Below are 20,113 nucleotides of genomic sequence, written 5' to 3'. Positions count from 1 at the left end.
TTATGACCATTATATACGTAGGTACGAGGGTGGGTCAATAATTCCTTAGAAAAAAGCATTAAAACAGTTTTTATTTTTGTATTTTTTTTTTATTTCTCAACATAATCTCCTTGGAGCTCAATACACTTGGTTAGACGTTTCTCAATTTTTTTTAAACCGTCAGAAAAATAAGTTTTCGGAAGGTCCTCAAAATAAGCATTTGTCCGATCGATGACTTTTTCATTTGAAAAAAAACGTTGTCCACTTAGCCATTTTTTTAAGTTTGGGAAAAGGAAAAAGTCACTGGGGGGGCTAAATCTGGCGAATACGGTGGGTGGTCGACCAATTCGAACTTCAATTCTTCAATTTTAGCCATTGATCGTAAACATGTGTGAACACGGGCATTGTCCTGATGAAAGAGGATTTTTTTCCTGTTTAGATGAGGCCGTTTTTCTTCAATTTTGTTTTTTAGCTGGTCCAATAAAGATGCATAATAATCCCCTGTTATTGTTTTTCCTTTTTCCAAATAGTCAACGAAAATAATTTCACGTGCATCCCAAAATACAGTAGCCATAACCTTACCAGCTGATTTTACGGTTTTCGCCTTCTTTGGACATGGTTTGCCTTCGCAATCCACTGCTTTGACTGTTCTTTCGTCTCGGGAGTATAGTGGTGTATCCATGTTTCATCTACAATCACAAAGCGACGAAAAAATTCATCCGGATTGCGTTGCATGAGCGACAACAGGGCTTTAGAGGCCACCACCCTATTGCGTTTATTGTCGACTGTGAGCAAACGCGGCACCCATCTTGCAGAAATATTTTTCATGTCCAATTTGTCATGTAAAATAGAAATGACGCTACCTTTTGAGATCCCTGTAGCCTCAATTATCACACTCAACTTTAATCTTCGGTCACTTAACACCATATCGTGGATTTTATTGATCATTTCTGGTGTAGTCACCTCTACAGGACGTCCTGAGCGTGGTTCATCCTTTGTTGATGTACGACCACGTTTAAATTCATTTAACCAGTTATAAATAGTTGCAAGTGAAGGAGCAGATATGCCGTGAACTAAATCCAACTCATTTTTTATTTCCTTTGCTGTTAACCCTTTTATATTAAAATGTTTAATAACAGCTCTAAGCTCAATTTTCTCCATTTTCTATTTTTCCATTTTCCACAAGCAAATTTTTTTTTTAAATGTACGAGAAACACACAACAACCCGACTTATCTGATTGAAACTTCGCAGCATACTGAATCGGTAGTGCCGCTGCATGAAAACAAACCGCTTACAGTACTAGTCGCGCCACCTGTCGGCTTTTCTAAGGACTTATTGACCCACCCTCGTATTATCTATTTACGATCTATCGATGTGACTCCTATGAAAAGACAGACCCCGTCAACTATTAATTATACATAATACATAATAATAATATAAGCAGCCAAATACACAGAACCATCGTTATTAAAACATGGACAAAGTGTGTGAAAAATAAAATTTAGTTTGCCAGAATCATTCCATAATTATTTGTTTATTCTTTTGTAATAAACATATGAAAGTGGCATAAAAATGAGCCCTACATGGATTGTAATAAGGATAAATTTCCAAACTGCGTTAATTTGTACAAGTATGTAAGACGTAGAGCAATTATTAATGTATTATTCTTATTTTTTCAAATAAAAGAAAATAAATAAATTCAGGAATATTTACAAAAAGAATTTAATACACATTGCATGTAGTTAAAACTGAACTCTACATACATTGCAATAAGGGTAATCCTTACAAATTTTTGTCAGAATATGTTTATACCATTTTATGGATTAAGTACCTACTCATTCTTCTATTCAGATATTGTATAGATATAATGATGCAGATATAGGTATGTTGCAGATATATCAATGGACTAGACCAGACATGTCCAAGGCGTCGATCGTAGAATGAATTTTGGTCGACCTCACAATAGATCCATAGCAATTGAGTTATGAAAGTATAAATTAACAAAAGGATGCCCATGTGGCCTCGTCGTAATACTTGATTGATGTATACTCACGGCCGCAGGAGTGTGAGAAAGAGAAAATGTGACAAACGCTTTAATTAAATTGAAGCATAGTTTCCCGTTACTGTCACGCAGTAGGCTCTCTGCATAATATGATGATAGTTTGACGATGAATGCAACGAGTGCCCAAAAGAAAGCGACAACTTATGATATTTTTAACGAATTTGAAATTATTGTTTAATTTGGATTTATTATCATCAGCCAAATTGAATACATTAGTAGTTTAAGTTGAAGGATGACAATGGGAGAGTGTGGTAGATCACTAACAGTTTTGATATTGGATAGTAGATCACAACCTACTTGAAGTTGGAAATGCCTGTGTAAGACTAATTAATGTAGAGCATTATTATTGTACCAAAAATCAGCTGCTAAATATGACAACCGAACAATGTTACGGTGTGAACACGGCGGGTGGCGCGGTCCGGTGCGGTGCGGTGCGGTGCAGCGACTTGTGGCAAAGTTGCAATCTCCCTGGCAATAATTGTGCAAGGCCAGCTGCTGACGTCTGACGGCCAATGGCGGCGAACTGCTCTTTCATACAGCCTCGATGCAACTGTTTCGGCACTCACACGATTGCAACACCTACCTATTATTATTAGACAGGTATAATATAGTATAAATACACACACGAAAGTATACTTTGTTGGTGGGTATAACAATAACACAATAAAAAAATTATGTGACGATATCACGGTATTCGTGTACGGGAAGAATACACGTGAGCTGGACATTTTTCATCGTTGCGATAGACTGACTACAAACGACTACTTTCTCAATTAAAGTGAATGATATTTAATATACGTACCTATTGAAAAGCATCAAAAAAAATGGAACGAGTAACGATAAAATCTAACATTATAAAATCGTGCGTATATTCAGTATTGAATAAACAAAAACAATGAATATTATTGCTTTTGAAGTAGGTACTTATGTATATTGTATTTTTAAAATACATTCGTGGAAAATTACCGATCTCAGTATAATTGTGTTGACGGAATTTTGTTTTAAGAAAAAAAAATATTGGTTTTGTGTACATTTTCTGTAACCCCTCATTAAAAATCACCACATTATATCAGAACCCCTATAGGGCGTGATGTCAGATATTGACGACCCCATAATCCATGAAGTGGAACATAGTTATATAACCCTTGAAATGAATGTCAATGTCCAGTTCATGGAGACATTACATTTTTTTTAATATTCACAAAGAAATCATTAATTATTATATTATTCAGAATACTCGCTACCTATGTAGTGAAAACATGTTATTGGGTCAAATTCATACTATCTAGTTACTGGTATCTATGTATAGGTATTGTTACTAAAATGTATTTATCTGCACATAGTCAACTTTACTAATTACGAATGTAAGACGTTCACAACATGACATCAAAATCAAATAAATAGTATTAAAACAGTATTAAATACAAAGAAATAAAAGCAAAACCAATAAAAGAGTAAAAGATACAAAAAATATCCTCACGTATGTGAATAATATCAGTTTGATTTGGTTGAACACCGTTGTTTTCCGCCCAATTGGCATTACCTAGTTCTAATAGGTTAGTTCTGCACCTTGGGAGAACAAACAACTGATGTTCCCGATTTATAAGATAATTAATTACTAGGGACACACAGGTCAACATTACCGAGAATGGCAGAGTTCGCATTTACACCGCGTATAATTACGTAGTCAAAATATAGATCTTCTCTGACTTTTAGACCACAGTATGTCAGCATACCTAAGAGAAAGTCAGTTGGATAAAACCACGGATAGTATCCATACAGCCTATAAGTAAGTATAGTTATTGTGAGTATTGTGACTGTATGCAAAAAAGTGCAGATATAGTATTACAGACCAGGTACATAAATTATAATGAGAGTGAATTTATTAATACAGATGAATTTTGTATTTAAAAAACTGAAAAAGAGTCAACAATGTTCCTAATAAATTCGTAATCAATTTGTACAGGTGAAAAACACTCCTGTAGCGTCTCGTATTAACATGTGAGTATTCAGTATGCATATACATCGCATGTTCATTCCATATGGCATAATATGCCAACGTATTGTTTACAAAATGCACTATCGCAAAATTACATTATTATCGTCAAACGATAAAAAAATGCAGTACAATAAAACTTAATAGGTAACCAGCTAAGTCGCGTTTGGTAATTTTATTTGAAAAAAATAATATGATAATTTAGATTAGCAGTGGCGAACACTGCCAGGTGGACGGATGTAAAAGATTATAACTTTACTAGCTGACCCGGCAAACGTTGTTCTGCCATATAAATTACTTCTAGTGAATATTTTGGTTGTTAAATAAAAAATAACGAATGTATCGTAAGTGTGTGGGGATGGGATCTATGACAGAAAGACTGTAGACGATGACCGCCGATAAAAACAAAAAAACACCAACCATTCATTTTCTCAATTCAAAATGAGTAATGATGTTCATAATGAATGAATTACCTGTGACAGGATCTCGTTGTTTAATGTTTATGCAATATCCGTCTTGTCTCTTCCAGAAAATTAGCGGATATTGGAGAGCGTCGTATGAACGGTGTGTGTCAGCAATGAACTCCAGATTATTGTTTCTTCTTCGAATCACGATTTCTCGCGTCAATGTGCGGTCGCCAATCATTATTCCAGCAATGTCGTCAACAACAGGCGCATTGAATCGACGCACGTGCTCGCCAGCTGGTGTTTTATCAGGATTGATGACAATAGCGTGATTGTCACTTTGCAATTCGTGCATGTGTGCTTTGAAGAATTTCAATAATTCATTGTGCTCATTCAATAGGGCATCCAGTTTGCCGACGATGCGCCTGGCATTAGGCGAATTGAGGTTATTGTAGCCGCAACGTATGCGCATCCACACGATTGATGTCCTCACCGCCCATGAAGTAGATTTGTGAAAAGTTATGTGGTTCGTTTGGCATTGGCAGCAATGAGCCTACTTTGTGGTATACTTGGCCTTTGATTTTGAACGTAGAATGGAATTGTTGACCATTTGCCGCAGTATTGTGAATTATTTATGTTGCTCCGAACGAAGTCATTTGGAAGCATGAATTGAATGTGCGAATGGACTTCAGAAACAGGTTTGAATCTGGAACCGTGCCGATGAGCAAGCCGTTCAATGGTTCTGGTGGTATCTCAATTTCTGGTAGTTGCACTTTTCCTGATGCGCAACACATTCCGGCTGACTCATGTTTGAATTTGAGCGCATGACAATGGGGACATTCTTTGTCCACCAATCAGCACTTTTGGATGAGCGGAATATTAAATATCTGGCTCGTACTCGAATGCGAGACGAAGGAACAAAGCGGATGTAAATGTTCGATGTACTTGTTGGCGTTGCCGGTCATTTGATCTGCGTGTGTTAACTACGAACCGGCGCGCTTGGCTCCGTTCTAATTGTCGTTGTTGATTTCGTTCAGCTCGTGCCTCTTGTGATTGAGATGCACGCAATTGCGACATGCTCACACGCACGTTTTTGTTATTTTGTTGGATTTGTTCGTCTGTTCTTTCTGCTCTACTATTTCGTATGTTTGTTGCTTTATTCGTCCGACGGCCCAAATGGCCCCCCTTGCGTCTTGCTGGCATTGTGCACTGTAACACACGCACACAAAAATAGGTAAATTAAAATAAATCGTACAAAATTTTGCACGCACTGCGTTGTGATATTCCGAATGAAATGTCACAATGACGTGACGCTTCTCTTGAATTCTTCTCGGATGTAGCGTCATCTGTCATTCAACAACATAAATAATTTCGTTCTGTTTGAAATACGAACGACGGTTAAATTTGTTCATACAAAAAAAAATCGCGATTAAAAAATGGGAGGGTGGGGGTAGGAGGGTGAAAATTTGGGGTTATAGGTATTTTTTGAAGCCAAATAATAAAAAAAATACAAAAAAAAATTAAAAAAAAAACAAAAGAAAATTTTTTTCTGGATAGAGATACCCTAATCACCTAGCGATATGAAATATACTTGTTGACTTATTCTCATACCTAACAAATATACATAAAAAAAATCATAAAAATTGGTCTAGCCATTTCGGAGGAGTGCGACCACAAACATCGTGACACGAGATTTTTATATATATAGAGATAACAAACGAAAAAAGAATAACCTTATCAAGAGATCGAGCGTTTATTTGGTTGCAATCCATGATAATTTAAGTGAGACAGGAAATGTCATCATCAGTACCATTACTCCAATATGGATCTTGATCGCCTCCGGGACGTCTCTTCTCCCATCTGTCTGGGGAAAGCCTTATGGATCATCTTATTAATCTAGCAAGATAATGATCAGTGTTTATACATACAGTAGATAGTAGGTACCTAACCTAACGCCAAATAACATAATATAGAAAATTATTCTGATACATTCGGCATACAAAACAGCAACTATTGAGTTTTTTTTTTAATTACTTAATTACTATTTGTGTACTTATAATAGCGTCGATACTTTCTTATTTCACCACAGCGTGAGGCTAGTTGCTTTCGCAAATTTTTTTTTAAAGTAGATATTAATAATAATAAATGGATGTTAGTCACTGCTTGACATATTAGCTCCGTGCTCTGGATGCAACACACACTTTGAAAAACAACATGTTAATTTTCCAGACCCTGGATTTGAACATGAGACCCACGACATCATGAGCGGCAGTGTTTCCAACCGTACTATAATTATAGTATTTGTAGATACTATAATTTTGGTCCGCGTACTATGTACGATATAAAACAGGTAGGTATAGTACGCCCAAAATACTATATATTTGAATATCGGAAAAATATGTAAAAAATAGTAAAATTTCGATATTTCCTTTCGATAAATTGGTGCAAAGTACTATCATTTTGCAATAAAAGAAGATTTGGAGAACTTGGAAAAAAATGCTCGAAAAACGTCCCTTTCCCTTGACTTGGTTTAAAATGAAATTTCTTGAATTCTTCGTTAAGCACTTTTGGTCGGAAGAGGTACCTAAATAAAAAGGGGTCTCGGAGTTTCTCAAATCCTCCGTTATTTTTTTCTGAGAAACAAAAAGCTATACATTTTAAACAGATGACAACGCGTACTATATTTTTCCCCCAAATACCTACTATAATTTTGGAGGGTCTGTACTATAATTCCTCTTTGAAAAGATGGCAACACTGATGAGCGGACACATTACCATTCGTCCATCGCGGATTGGAATTATAGACCAATAATTTACACACTTTAAAAAACTCATTGATTGTCACGTTTTAATTTCATTAGTTAGGTACTTGCAGATGAAATAAGAATTCAATGTATGTAATTTTAAGTATTTTTACGTCAAAGTATACGTTAACGGCTAAAGAATCGTCTAGCTATAAAAAAAATCAGAACCTGACTACACAATGCCCAAATATTACTTTTCCACGCATTTATGAAGAACCTGTAATACGAGGGTGGGTCAATAAGTCCTTAGAAAAGCCGACAGGTGGCGCGACTAGTACTGTAAGCGGTTTGTTTTCATGCAGCGGCACTACCGATTCAGTATGCTGCGAAGTTTCAATCAGATTGGTCGGGTTGTTGTGTGTTTCTCGTACATTTAAAAAAAAAATTTGCTTGTGGAAAATGGAAAAATGGAAAAAATTGAGTTTAGAGCTGTTATTAAACATTTTAATATAAAAGGGTTAACAGCAAAGGAAATAAAAAATGAGTTGGATTTAGTTCACGGCATATCTGCTCCTTCACTTGCAACTATTTATAACTGGTTAAATGAATTTAAACGTGGTCGTACATCAACAAAGGATGAACCACGCTCAGGACGTCCTGTAGAGGTGACTACACCAGAAATGATCAATAAAATCCACGATATGGTGTTAAGTGACCGAAGATTAAAGTTGAGTGAGATAATTGAGGTTACAGGGATCTCAAAAGGTAGCGTCATTTCTATTTTACATGACAAATTGGGCGTGAAAAAAGTTTCTGCAAGATGGGTGCCGCGTTTGCTCACAGTCGACAATAAACGCAATAGGGTGGTGGCCTCTAAAGCCCTGTTGTCGCTCATGCAACGCAATCCGGATGAATTTTTTCGTCGCTTTGTGACTGTAGATGAAACATGGATACACCACTATTTATACTCCCGAGACGAAAGAACAGTCAAAGCAGTGGATTGCGAAAGGCGAACCATGTTCAAAGAAGGCGAAAACCGTAAAATCAGCTGGTAAGGTTATGGCTACTGTATTTTGGGATGCACGTGGAATTATTTTCGTTGACTATTTGGAAAAAGGAAAAACAATAACAGGGGATTATTATGCATTTTTATTGGACCAGCTAAAAAACGAAATTGAAGAAAAACGGCCTCATTTAAACAGGAAAAAAAATCCTCTTTCATCAGGACAATGCCCGTGTTCACACATGTTTACGATCAATGGCTAAAATTGAAGAATTGAAGTTCGAATTGGTCGACCACCCACCGTATTCGCCAGATTTAGCCCCCAGTGACTTTTTCCTTTTCCCAAACTTAAAAAAATGGCTAAGTGGACAACGTTTTTTTTCAAATGAAGAAGTCATCGATCGGACAAATGCTTATTTTGAGGACCTTCCGAAAACTTATTTTTCTGACGGTTTAAAAAAAATTGAGAAACGTCTAACCAAGTGTATTGAGCTCCAAGGAGATTATGTTGAGAAATAAAAAAAAAATACAAAAATAAAAACTGTTTTAATGCTTTTTTCTAAGGAATTATTGACCCACCCTCGTACCTATCAGTATCCTTTATCGATCGATTCACGCAAATGACTACCTACCACGCTTATAATCTCAGCTGGGGCGGGTAATAAATTTAGTACCTACTGCTGACGCCATTACACCCCACGTGTCGTTAATCTGGATTAAATTTTAACTGCAGCATTAAATCTTCATCGCAGTACTTATGCTTTTTTAAGAGCCAAACGTTCAATGGGGATACGGAGTTTCTTTCTTGAAAAAAAAAGTCCATAAAACTTAGACAGTTACCACTTAGTTGCTTAACTACCCCTCATTTGTATTTGGTAACGTTGGTACTTTATATTCGGAACACTCAGAATCAATGTAATTAATTAACTCAAAATTTCGATTGTGTATATTATTATCTCTTACTGATATTTTTTTAAAAATGCATTAATTGAGCACACCACACAGTTAAGTTTCTTTTGTTGTCTTTCTGTCAAGCTAAATTTCGCATACTTCCCGTATCCCGGCACACTACACAAGTGTTTGCGCTGACAATACATTAAATTTCATTAAAATTTGGGGGAGATCCAAACTGAAGTCACCATACAATCATCGTTAACTATATTTTTTATTAATAACACTATCGACGTGAAACCGTCGCTAATAGATTCCTCACGAACGGTTTCCAGACAGAAATGTTTTAAAAATACGGGTGGCGTGACTTCGATATACTTTTCGAAATAATGGAACTTTTCTATTACGAAGGAGGTCATTTAGTTATAATATGTATTTTGTAAACAAACAAAATCACATCGAAATATTCGACGCGTTGCAGTCGGACGAGTTTAGACGTGCGAGAGTTTAATTATATCAAGGGCATACCTATTACCTACTACTAACCGAGCAATTCCGTTGACCGCCGTTATATAGAAGAAAACGGCTAGTATTGCGGAGAAACTTAGCTGCAGCGTGGTCATTAATTACTAAATTTAAATGGACACAGGTACACGAATAGTGGACTATCGGGGCATTATTGTTTTCCATCAAAGTGTATTGCATTTGCACTTAGTAACGTTGCATATACTTACCTAGTTACTTGCAAAATAAACCAATTAAATCGACAGTTGGAAACCGAGATCGGTCGATAAAAAATCGCATAAATATTCACCAACATAACAAAATTTATTGTTGCCAGGTGGTATATTGCAAATTGCAATTATTACATGCATGACCACTGACCAGTGACCGCAGACGTCATATGGTAGCGTCCCACAGTAGGAGAAAAGCCCAAAAACGTGGCCAAAACCCCAGAAATGAATTTTCGAAATGGGGATACTTGAGTAGTCAGTCAGGTAGAGGACTGCATTTCATTGTGAAAGGGGAAGCGTTTTGACCGTATACCTTCGTCGCTGCGTCAGTTGGAAGTTAGCCTTCGTGGAGAGTGTACGCGTTGCGTGCTAAACAGACGAAAATAACGGTGACTTTGAAAACCCATAAATTTCAAGTGAAGTGTTTAATTTCAATTCTGCGACATGAATACGACTTCTGGAGGTATGTAGAAAATATTTTTACATTGGTTGAGTCTAAACTTAATGCATAAATTATTGAAATGTAGTACAAATTTCTGCATAATTTCTGCATAATTTCTGCATAAATAATTTTGAAAACTTGCATTTTCAACTAGTCGAAAAGTTATATATTTTGTCACATTTTGCAAAGCTCATAGTCTAGGCCTTTAATTTATTGTATAACCTTGCGAAATTTACAAAAGTTACCTGCGGAATAGGTGCGTCTTGTGCTTGATAGGCCATTTTGTTTACTATAATTTAGCTTTTGAATGCGTAATCAGTGACCTTCAAAACCCGCATATACCAATTTTTGTCATGATCTGACACTTTTTTAACATCCATGTCCGCCATTTTAGATCGGCCATTTTGTTTACAATAATTTAGATTTCGGATTCGTAATCAGCGATACCCGTATATACCAATTTTTGTCAATATCTGGTACCTTTTTAACATCCATGTCCACCATATTGGATCGGCCATTTTGTTTACGATCATTTACATTTCGGATTCGTAATCAGCGACCTTGAAAACCCGTATATACCAATTTTTGACAAGATCTGGCACCTTTTTAACATCCATGTCCGCCATATTGGATCGGCCATTTTGTTTACGATAATTTGGCTTTCGGATTCGTAATCAGCGACCTTCAAAGCCTCTGGATGCCAATTTTTATTCAAATCAGAGGTCATTTCAGGTTTTGGCCACGATTTTGGGCTTTTCTCCTACTGTGCGTCCGTCTCATAGTTCATTTCGGAACAACAATAATGCTCCACGTTACTTGCTTGATCGGGTTGTTTATTATATTACAAATTATCAAGTACGAAGTATGATGACGAGGAAAATCGAATAATATGTAGATGTATCATAAATAATTAATGCGAGTACAAAGAGTTTTCATTATAAATTAAATGTCAGTTATTAATCATATTATTTTTAATCGTGCGTATTCAATGCGGTGCACTGTGAAAATCACTCAAGTAGTGTTACTGCACTAAGGGGGGTCGAAAGACCCAAACTACGAGAGTTCGGCCGTGTTGAGAGAGGCATATTACTTACATCCTTGAGGTAGTGGATGTTTCCTTGAGGCGATCAAAGCCCCACATTGGGTCGCAGTATCCAATGATGATAATGTAATTCAACATGTCACACAATTCGCCACCGTCGGCGAATTCGATAATCGTCAACGATTCTTGTCTCTTTGCTTGCGAGATACAAAATCTCTATATTTTCCAATATTAAAGTGAACCAGCTATAATATTATGTCAAAGATATGAATGCGAATTCGTTTTTCGTTCAGTTCATTTTTCAACTGAATACCTTAATAAATATTGCATTGTACAATTCAATATAGTTAGTTACTTAATATACCACAATCGTCTATTTTTATATGAATGAATTAAATTTGTGTGAAGTCGAAGGTCGGAGAGGATGAAGAGCGCTTTCCCATGCGGGTCAAATCATGGGTGCCGAGCCAGGGTTTTCAAAATCACCACAAGTCAATCACGAATGAATGGAGTGAAATAGTATAGTCCACAGAAGACATCCGAGTTATGATTAAGTTGGGTTTCGGGAATTTCCCGACGGGAATTCTCGAGATTTTCCATCCCGAATCTCGAGAATTGATTGTTAACATTTCGGGAAATCCCGAATCTCGATAATCTTTTCTCGGGATTCGGGATTTCTTTATTATCAAATATTAATTGAAAAACGATTTTCTATATGAAAAAAGTGGACAGAAAACACAAAACGTTCAAAGACTGATTAAACACAATTAAGTCAACGTCGACTCAAAATGAGCGCAATTTTTGCAACATAAGGGGATTTTGTGTCTCAAAAGCGTACGCGATTGTCAGACGCAGCGATTGACAGTCTATGTTTTTTGAAATTCTATTTTAATAAGTGATGTTTTCAATTATTTTTGTTTTCCTAATTCTATTTTGTTTGTCTTCTTACAGATCTTTAATCTTACAGTCTTCTTCATAAAAAATCATATTTTTTGGAATTTTTCTGTTTTTACACTGATTTTCACAAGTTTTTTTAAAATTTCCCGATATCTCGAGAATTCTTTTCTGGAAATCCCGAATCTCGAGAATTCAAAATTTCATCATTTCGGGATTGAGATTTTCTCGGGAAATACCCAACTCTAGATCCTCAGTCATGAAATTAAACTGTACTTACCTATAGTAAGTGTGCTTGGTGGAAATAAGTTTACATTAATTTGTCAATATGATCTGGAATTTCATTCTTAGTGTTACACGCGGATTGAACCTGGTGGATGTCGGTTATAAAAATACAAGAGATAGCCCATTTGCCAATTTCCCCGTTAGACTGTCCACACGCTGAATATCCGTTCTTCTACTGACGGTGTCTCAATGTTGTTACAAAATATAACTTCCAAACAGAGCTGTTCCAACCCCCATTTTTTTGATGTTCGCTTTTGGGTTCAGTTCCAGATAATTCCAATAGGGTTCGGTTCCATAACATCAAAAATTAGAAACCAGGTTTCGGCTCTTTAAAAAATCAATTGGGTACTTAAGTATACCTACCTACCCAGGGTACATAAGGGTACATAAAAAAGAATATTGTGTACGATTATACTATTTTGGAGCATAATATAGACATGGAAACGTATAGGTAGTCAACCACATTAGCATTTTTTTGTACAACATCATATCCGAATGTATTATTAGTATGTAGTTTAGCCATGGCCCCCACAAGGGGGGGGGGGGTTGACAGGGCTCTAGCTTGGGGGCCCGGCGTGTCGGATCGATCAGCCAACTGAGATAAACACATATCACAAATTTCACTAATAGTAAAAAAAACATTCGATATACATAAATATATAAAAATTATCGATATTCGACAACTCCATAATTCAAGTGGGTGGATTAAAAAATACAAAAAATCGCTATAAAATATCCTAACACTATTTGGAATACACAGCTGTAGATAGTCACACTGTCTCATTAGAGATAGGTAGAGGGCGCCGAATATTCTAGCCTGGGGGCCCGCTTCAAGATTTGGGGGCCATGAGTTTAGCTATAAGCATTTTTTAAACAATTAAACCTATGTGTTCAGCGTTTTCAAGATTCGGAATCAACGATTCAGGTTTCGGATCCAAACGAACCGGAACCGAACCACGAGAAGCCGTGGTTCGGTTCCGGTTCGATCTCCAGCTCTGCTTCCAACACGTTCCCCACTAGATCTACTTGATCGTTGAAATGCCGTCCATCCTCTCATCACAAAAACTAGTCGCTCGCCGGCGTCGGCTGTACTCCTGTAACCTACCGTCCGCTGCATATCGACTTCGCGGTCCTAAAAAGGTATCGCGAAATTCTTAGAAACAGAAACCGGTGACAATACGGCCGCTGATAAAAAGATGCAGCAAGTAACTGGAATAGACTCCGGAGTCACCTCACCGACAGGCGAGCAAGTTGACTGTTGTGTTATTATTATCAGCTAATAATCACTTCACTGCTAAGAAGTAACTTTTTTATTTATCGGTTACCAACAGATCTCCAGACTAGTGTGCTGTCTAGTTATAATACATGCATAACGTTGGAGTAGTTGTACTCTGAACCCGTGAGTGCGGGTTCAATCCCAAAATATTACGCATTGTTTATACAATGAACATTGGTCAAAAGGGGTGGACGAATGACAAACAGCCATTAGCCATAATAAAAGTAATGGTAATATGTAAATATTATTATTATATTCTCCACTCGGTAGAGGCGCATATGGTTACCATGCTTAGAAGCAAAAATGGTCACATAAAATAGGTTTAATTTAAAATACGTATTTAAATAAAATAAAATTCCACATCACAACCTTCCCGCAAGGCTTCAAATTGTTCTCATTACAACACTTGGCGCGTCTTGGCCTCTTCCAGAAACGTCTCTATTCTGGTCTATCCAGCGTCGCCGCCTTCAAATTACTTTGTCCATGCATCTTCGAATCCCATCCCCACAGAACAGATTAATAAATAGAATTCAGATAGGCTATACCCCAATACACTACATTTTGAAGTAGGGTTTTGAATGTGTGAGTGTCCTACGAAAATGAAATACACAATATAGACGTGCAATTAATTAATAGTGTGTGTTGCAACCTTCAAATACGCCAATATTGAATAAGCGTCGGTGCATAAACCGAGAGCAGTTATCAGAACGATGGACAAACTTAGAATGACGTATTCTTGACACGTGTTTAAGTTTGCCCATATTCTTCCACACTCGAGATCGGTCGCCTGTTACTCCACACCCGTTAGGTATTTCAGTTCCCATTAATTCTGTGTTCCCTGCCCATCCCCTATCTATGGAATGAAATCTCCTTCACATCGTTAGAACAGGACGTGTCCCACAGCGTAGTACAGTACGCTATTTAAAATGATAAGATACCTAAATTATATTAAATTCTACGATGTATATTTTTAAGTCGATAGCTATTTCGGTTGTAACACCATTATCAAGACTACTAGAAGTAGTACCTAATCAGTTGGTAGATATTTGTTACAGCGATCAAGAAAAATGCAAGGACCTCAGTGATGCCCGCATTAGGCATCTCGGAGTGAACTTATACAAATCAACTTCTTATTCTTATCATGCCATCTCCTATCGAAAGTTAGCCACCATCTAGCTAAATGATCTTTGTTCTATCATCTGCTACCCGGAACAGATCGGTGTAACTGCACACGTACCGATCACGGAGGTTCTTAAGCCACACAATGTGGGATCATCATCTGCTACGTTCACCGTTGATCTCTCCTTAGATAACGAGTTGGGGAATGCTGTATGTAATGGTATTCTCTTATATGGCCGAGGATCAGTAAATTGTTAAAACGCACAAAATTCATAAAATCGTTCGAATGTAATAGGTAAAATATATTTTTTTAGAATATTTTAGAATATAGAATACAATAATATTGTTTGGTATTTTTTAATTCATTGACATGTCAATGTTGCGTCCTTTACTCGCCCAGCGAGTGAAAGTGATTGTCTAAAATAATTGAAGTAAAAAAAAATTACAAGTAGGTACTTACCTACCTAATAACAGGCGTTCTGAAAATCGATATTGTACAAAATGATTATAGTCCATTGTGTAAGAGATTATAATATATTTCATACAAATTATTATTGTATGTAATAAACTGAAACATTTCAAATAAACATATTAATACTGATAGACAAAAATAGAATCTATCATGACAAGCGACAAGCACTAAAGTTGTGCGTATCTAACATTATAATAAATATTGGAGAAAGTAAATAGTAACAATGATATTTATAATACATAAGTTACTTTCAGAACAAGTCTAGAATCGAGTCAGTCTAGACCAGGGGTTCCCAACCCCGTGCCCGCGGGCACCATGGCGCCCGCGGAACGATTCGTATGTGCCCGCCACTATTCGACAGAGACAGAATTTTCACGCTAGCCTGACACACGCAGAAAACCCGACTTTATAACTTTTAACTTTATATCCTACCACTGTATTATCCACCAGGAAGCTCTGTGTTGTAAAAAATTGCCATTTGAACACGTTATGAAAATAGTTACAAAAATAATCAATTCTATTCGAGCAGCTCCTTTGCAACACCGACTTTTCAAGGCCCTGTTAGAAGATACTGAAGATAAAAAACATGATCTTATTCTGAATACTGAAGTACGTTGGCTCAGTAAAGGAAAGGTTCTTACAAGATTTGTGAGTTTAATTGAAGAAATAAAAACATTTATAAACGATAAAAAGGAAAATTATGATGAACTAGCTGACTCTCGCTGGCTGATTGATTTGGGATTTCTCACAGACATAATGGAAACATTGAATTCTTTAAATTTGGAGTTGCAGGGGAAAGACAAAAACATAGCTGAAATGATAAGCTCTGTAAAGTCATTTAAAGCTAAATTGGATTTGTTGATATCACATCTGCAGATCAATTCTCTCGTGCATTTCCCACATATGAATAAAATGCTAGGCAACAATTAATTAAACGGGTCATTATTTATTTAGCATCTTCAAGTGTTAAAAAAACAATTTGAAGAGAGATTTTTGCAGTTTACAGATATCGAGCCAATTGTTTCCTTCTGTATCAATCCTTTTACTTGCCAATTAAATGTAATGGAAATGGCCGCATGTATTGCAGATTTTGTTCAAGGTAAGACAGAAGAACTAGAGTTGGAAATTTTGGAGCTTAAAAATGATATTTTGCTTAAATCCTTAATATCAGAGGACTTTTGGAATACAGTGGACAGAGAAAAGTTCCCATTTTTGAAAAAAGCGGCATATAAAATTGAATCATTTTTCGGTTCGACATATTTATGCGAATCATTGTTTTCAAACACGAACTTAATAAAATCAAGATATAGATCTCGACTCACCGATGAACATCTTTATGATTGTTTGCTAACAGGATTATCGTCACACTTTCCTAATTATGAGGCAGTGGCCAATGATATGCAATGCCAAAGATCACATTGACATATTGATATTCTATTTTTTTATAAAATGTTTTCTTTGTATTTGTGTTTTTTGTTTACTTTGTTTACGTTTTGTAAATACATTTCTCTGTGTGTATGCAATTTGAATAATCGTTTTATTATTTTGAAACATTTTTGTTTATTATTTATTAATAAATTATGAATATAAGAAAATAAATTATGGGAAAATGAGAAGTTATGGAAGGAGTTTGTCGATTAAAAATAGGTGGTGCCCGCCACCCTACCGATATTTTAGAATGTGCTCTAGAGTACAAAAAGGTTGGGAACCCCTGGTCTAGACTATACTAACATTTTACAAAGAAAAAATCTAGAGGCAATGAAACTAGACACAGCTGTTAAGAAATAACTCAAATTAGCTATCATAGAATTAACAATCGAAAAAAAATGTTTTGAAATCATTATTACGGATTTCTATAACGTAAACGTCAAATCAGTTATGTCCCGTGGGGGTGGGTATGCAGCCCATGACGTGTTGCATAGGGGAAAAACATTATAAAGGTCAGAATTATTAGAGAAAGAATGGATACAAAAATATTACTTCTTTTGAGATCAATTGTGGTTTTCCATGATGCAGACGACACTGTCACATCAAAAAATAATCGAAGCATAAAAAATCCTGTCAACATAACTATTATAATATCGTATTGTAATACACATTTTAATGCCGGTTATTACACCAAGGGTGCCTCCAAACCCTACAGAGCCACAGACCTCCATGTACCTAAAACCACCCGTGTTTGAGTGTGTTTCGTGGAAATGCTTTAAATCTCAGTAGATGGTGTGAATGTCAATTAAAATATTTTTGTGTATTTGTCTATTTGAGACAGCCACAGATAAACATATACTTAGGTATGCCCAGGTAATTAGGCACATATCAAATTTTTAAACTAAAAATTGAATGGGACGGCATTCTACTTAGGGGCGGCACTTTGCCCACTGTGACAAATAAAATAAATATATTTTCGATTCGTATCTAAATATTAAAAATTCAGATCTTTAACGTGTAGTTAGGTTAAGTAGTAGCCACGTTAATATTTTGCAAGCAAGATAAAAGTCTAAAGTAGGTACCTAGGTAGGTAGGTACCCAATTTATGAGTCGTTTGAAAATCGAACGCGGAAAAATTTTATAACCGTTATAACACGAAAATAGACTTCAATAATAATTCACGACATGATAAAATAAAAGTCGTTGAAATACCTACTATGTAATAAATAATAATATAATTACCATTGAAATTCAGTATAATTAACTAAATAAATAACTACTTGTAGTAATTATTCGTATGCACTCTTATCAATACCTACTTAAAACTGTTGTCTGACATAAGTAGTTATGGAACATATTTTTTATAAATACAACCCTTCGGGGTTGGGCGTAACTTCGTACCTACGCCAAACGTAATGATTAAAATCAGCTGAAAACGTACTACGGGTATGTAGGCGGTGTTGTAATATTTTGACGACACTAAAACCGGCTACCTTATTCACGAACACCGTATTTATTCGGTAAATAACTCGGTTATGAGGATTTCCGAAAACCAGATGACTTCCTACATTGTACAGCACGTGTCACAAATCACAATCAATACGGTAAATTATTTTGTCGTGCGGTTGATTGTACGGGAAAGATAATACCGAGAAAACATTTCATTCAATCTGTGTTATGTACGTTATTTACTTTCCTATCAATGTATGATAATAATATATTTACAGGACACCGACATAAATACAAAAAGTATTATGTTATTCATTCTTTATAGTTTACAGTTTACACTATCTTTTTTCGGAGTACTTATATCAACATATTTCTGAATTTAACATCATTTGTAAGAAGAAGCAGCCAGTTACAATGATTTCATTCCGTTCATCGTACATAGTTTCTTACTACGTACATACTTTCTTTGCTGAGCAACCTTCGAAAACTGGCAACCGTAGCGGGCATAATGTGATGTGTATTATTATAACAATCTGGAAAGCTTGTATTGATTCACCGCAGAGCATTTAATCCAAATATTAAGTTGAATGTAACGCGCATTGTCAATTATATTTCATAAGACATACCTTAGAAGCAGGAAAACCAAGAAATCCTTTGCATCTGAAAATCTGCGAAATGTCGACTGTTTTCCACAAAACAACGAAAACAATTAATTATTGGTGACCATTTGAACACAGAATCTCAACACTTGATCAACAACACAAACACAGCACAACACGGAAGTTTTTATTTACCGTGAGACATTTTTACACACTAGCCGTACTCACAACATCAATAACCGTGAAATGAATCCTGCGTGCGATCACCGAGTCCGAGAAAATGCCATTGATATTGATGAACTGCGGGCATTCGCGAGATAAGCGGAAATAATATTGCGTATATCATTATATCGGGTCCACTCAAACTCTGCGGCGAGGCGATTTCTAACAAAAAAAAGAAAGGAGAAAAGATCGAGTCGAAGAACTGACGTACCGGTGAATTAACACGATAAACAGTTGCCAGGGGTGGGAGGGGCAACACTCACGAGCGACGAGCAGCGCCGGCTCAACAACGAACAACCGACTCGCGCAACTCTCGTTTAATAAGAGTGAAACAGACTATTTTTATAGAGACAGAAAGATTTCAGTGCGGTCAACGACTGGAAAGGAGTATTGCCATTAAAATCGATATAATACCCAATTTATCATTGTCAAAAATGATATTAATTTACCGTTCCCGCAAAAATAAAATGTTTTTCGTTCCACACGAATTATTATTTTTCAGCTCAACAATTATTGAAATAAATTTGTTAAAATGAGCTCAACGATTTATAAATTTTTGAAAGAATAAAATATAAATAGGTAGGTACCTACATAATCCTTATCATTTCAAATGACAGCATAGATTCACTCAAAATTTTTCAATAGTGATTCGAAGAGCAAAATATTTAATTAAAATTCGTTTAAAAATCAATAAACCTATTCAATATAATAATATCCAGGTAATATCTCATTTATTATCATTCTTTTAGTGGTAAACTTCCGCATAAAATATAGAGGTACGATTATCAACCAATTTCTATTAGTACCTAAGTATTGTATTATTATTAAACACCCCAGTATATGTACCTACCTACTATTGAAATGGTAATAATAATTAAAAACAACATTTTGTTATAATATAAAAATTGAAAGGAGTTTTACCTACCAATAAAACTCTTATTATTCATGTTGACTTTGAAGTCCTCGAGATAGGGTTTGCTCTTTTTTCTTCGCGTGAGGTTATATTCTACTAATTTATTTTTCTTTTTCTTGTCGTTGGTCATTCCTCCCTTTTTATTTACTGGTCATACCC

General features: G+C 35.9%; 1 protein-coding gene across 5 annotated transcripts in view; it reads right to left on the bottom strand.

The window, feature by feature from the left end:
* The window catches only part of Spn (protein phosphatase 1 regulatory subunit spinophilin), a 241,724-nt gene extending 222,317 nt beyond the window's left edge, over positions 1 to 19,407 (bottom strand). For all 5 annotated transcript variants that reach the window (XM_085959922.1, XM_085959924.1, XM_085959926.1 and 2 more), the window contains exon 1: positions 18,847 to 19,407. The gene's annotated coding sequence lies outside the window, so the exon portion shown is untranslated. The remainder of the gene's footprint in view (positions 1 to 18,846) is intronic.
* Positions 19,408 to 20,113: the final 706 nt, after the last annotated feature.

The sequence above is a fragment of the Rhyacophila brunnea genome, unplaced genomic scaffold, assembly GCF_057557595.1.
Source record: "Rhyacophila brunnea isolate RB1 unplaced genomic scaffold, BYU_Rbru_1.0 scaffold_9, whole genome shotgun sequence".
Classification (NCBI taxonomy): domain Eukaryota; kingdom Metazoa; phylum Arthropoda; class Insecta; order Trichoptera; family Rhyacophilidae; genus Rhyacophila; species Rhyacophila brunnea.
Note: the sequence above shows the minus strand (reverse complement) of the source record. Positions and strands in the feature narration are given on the sequence as shown.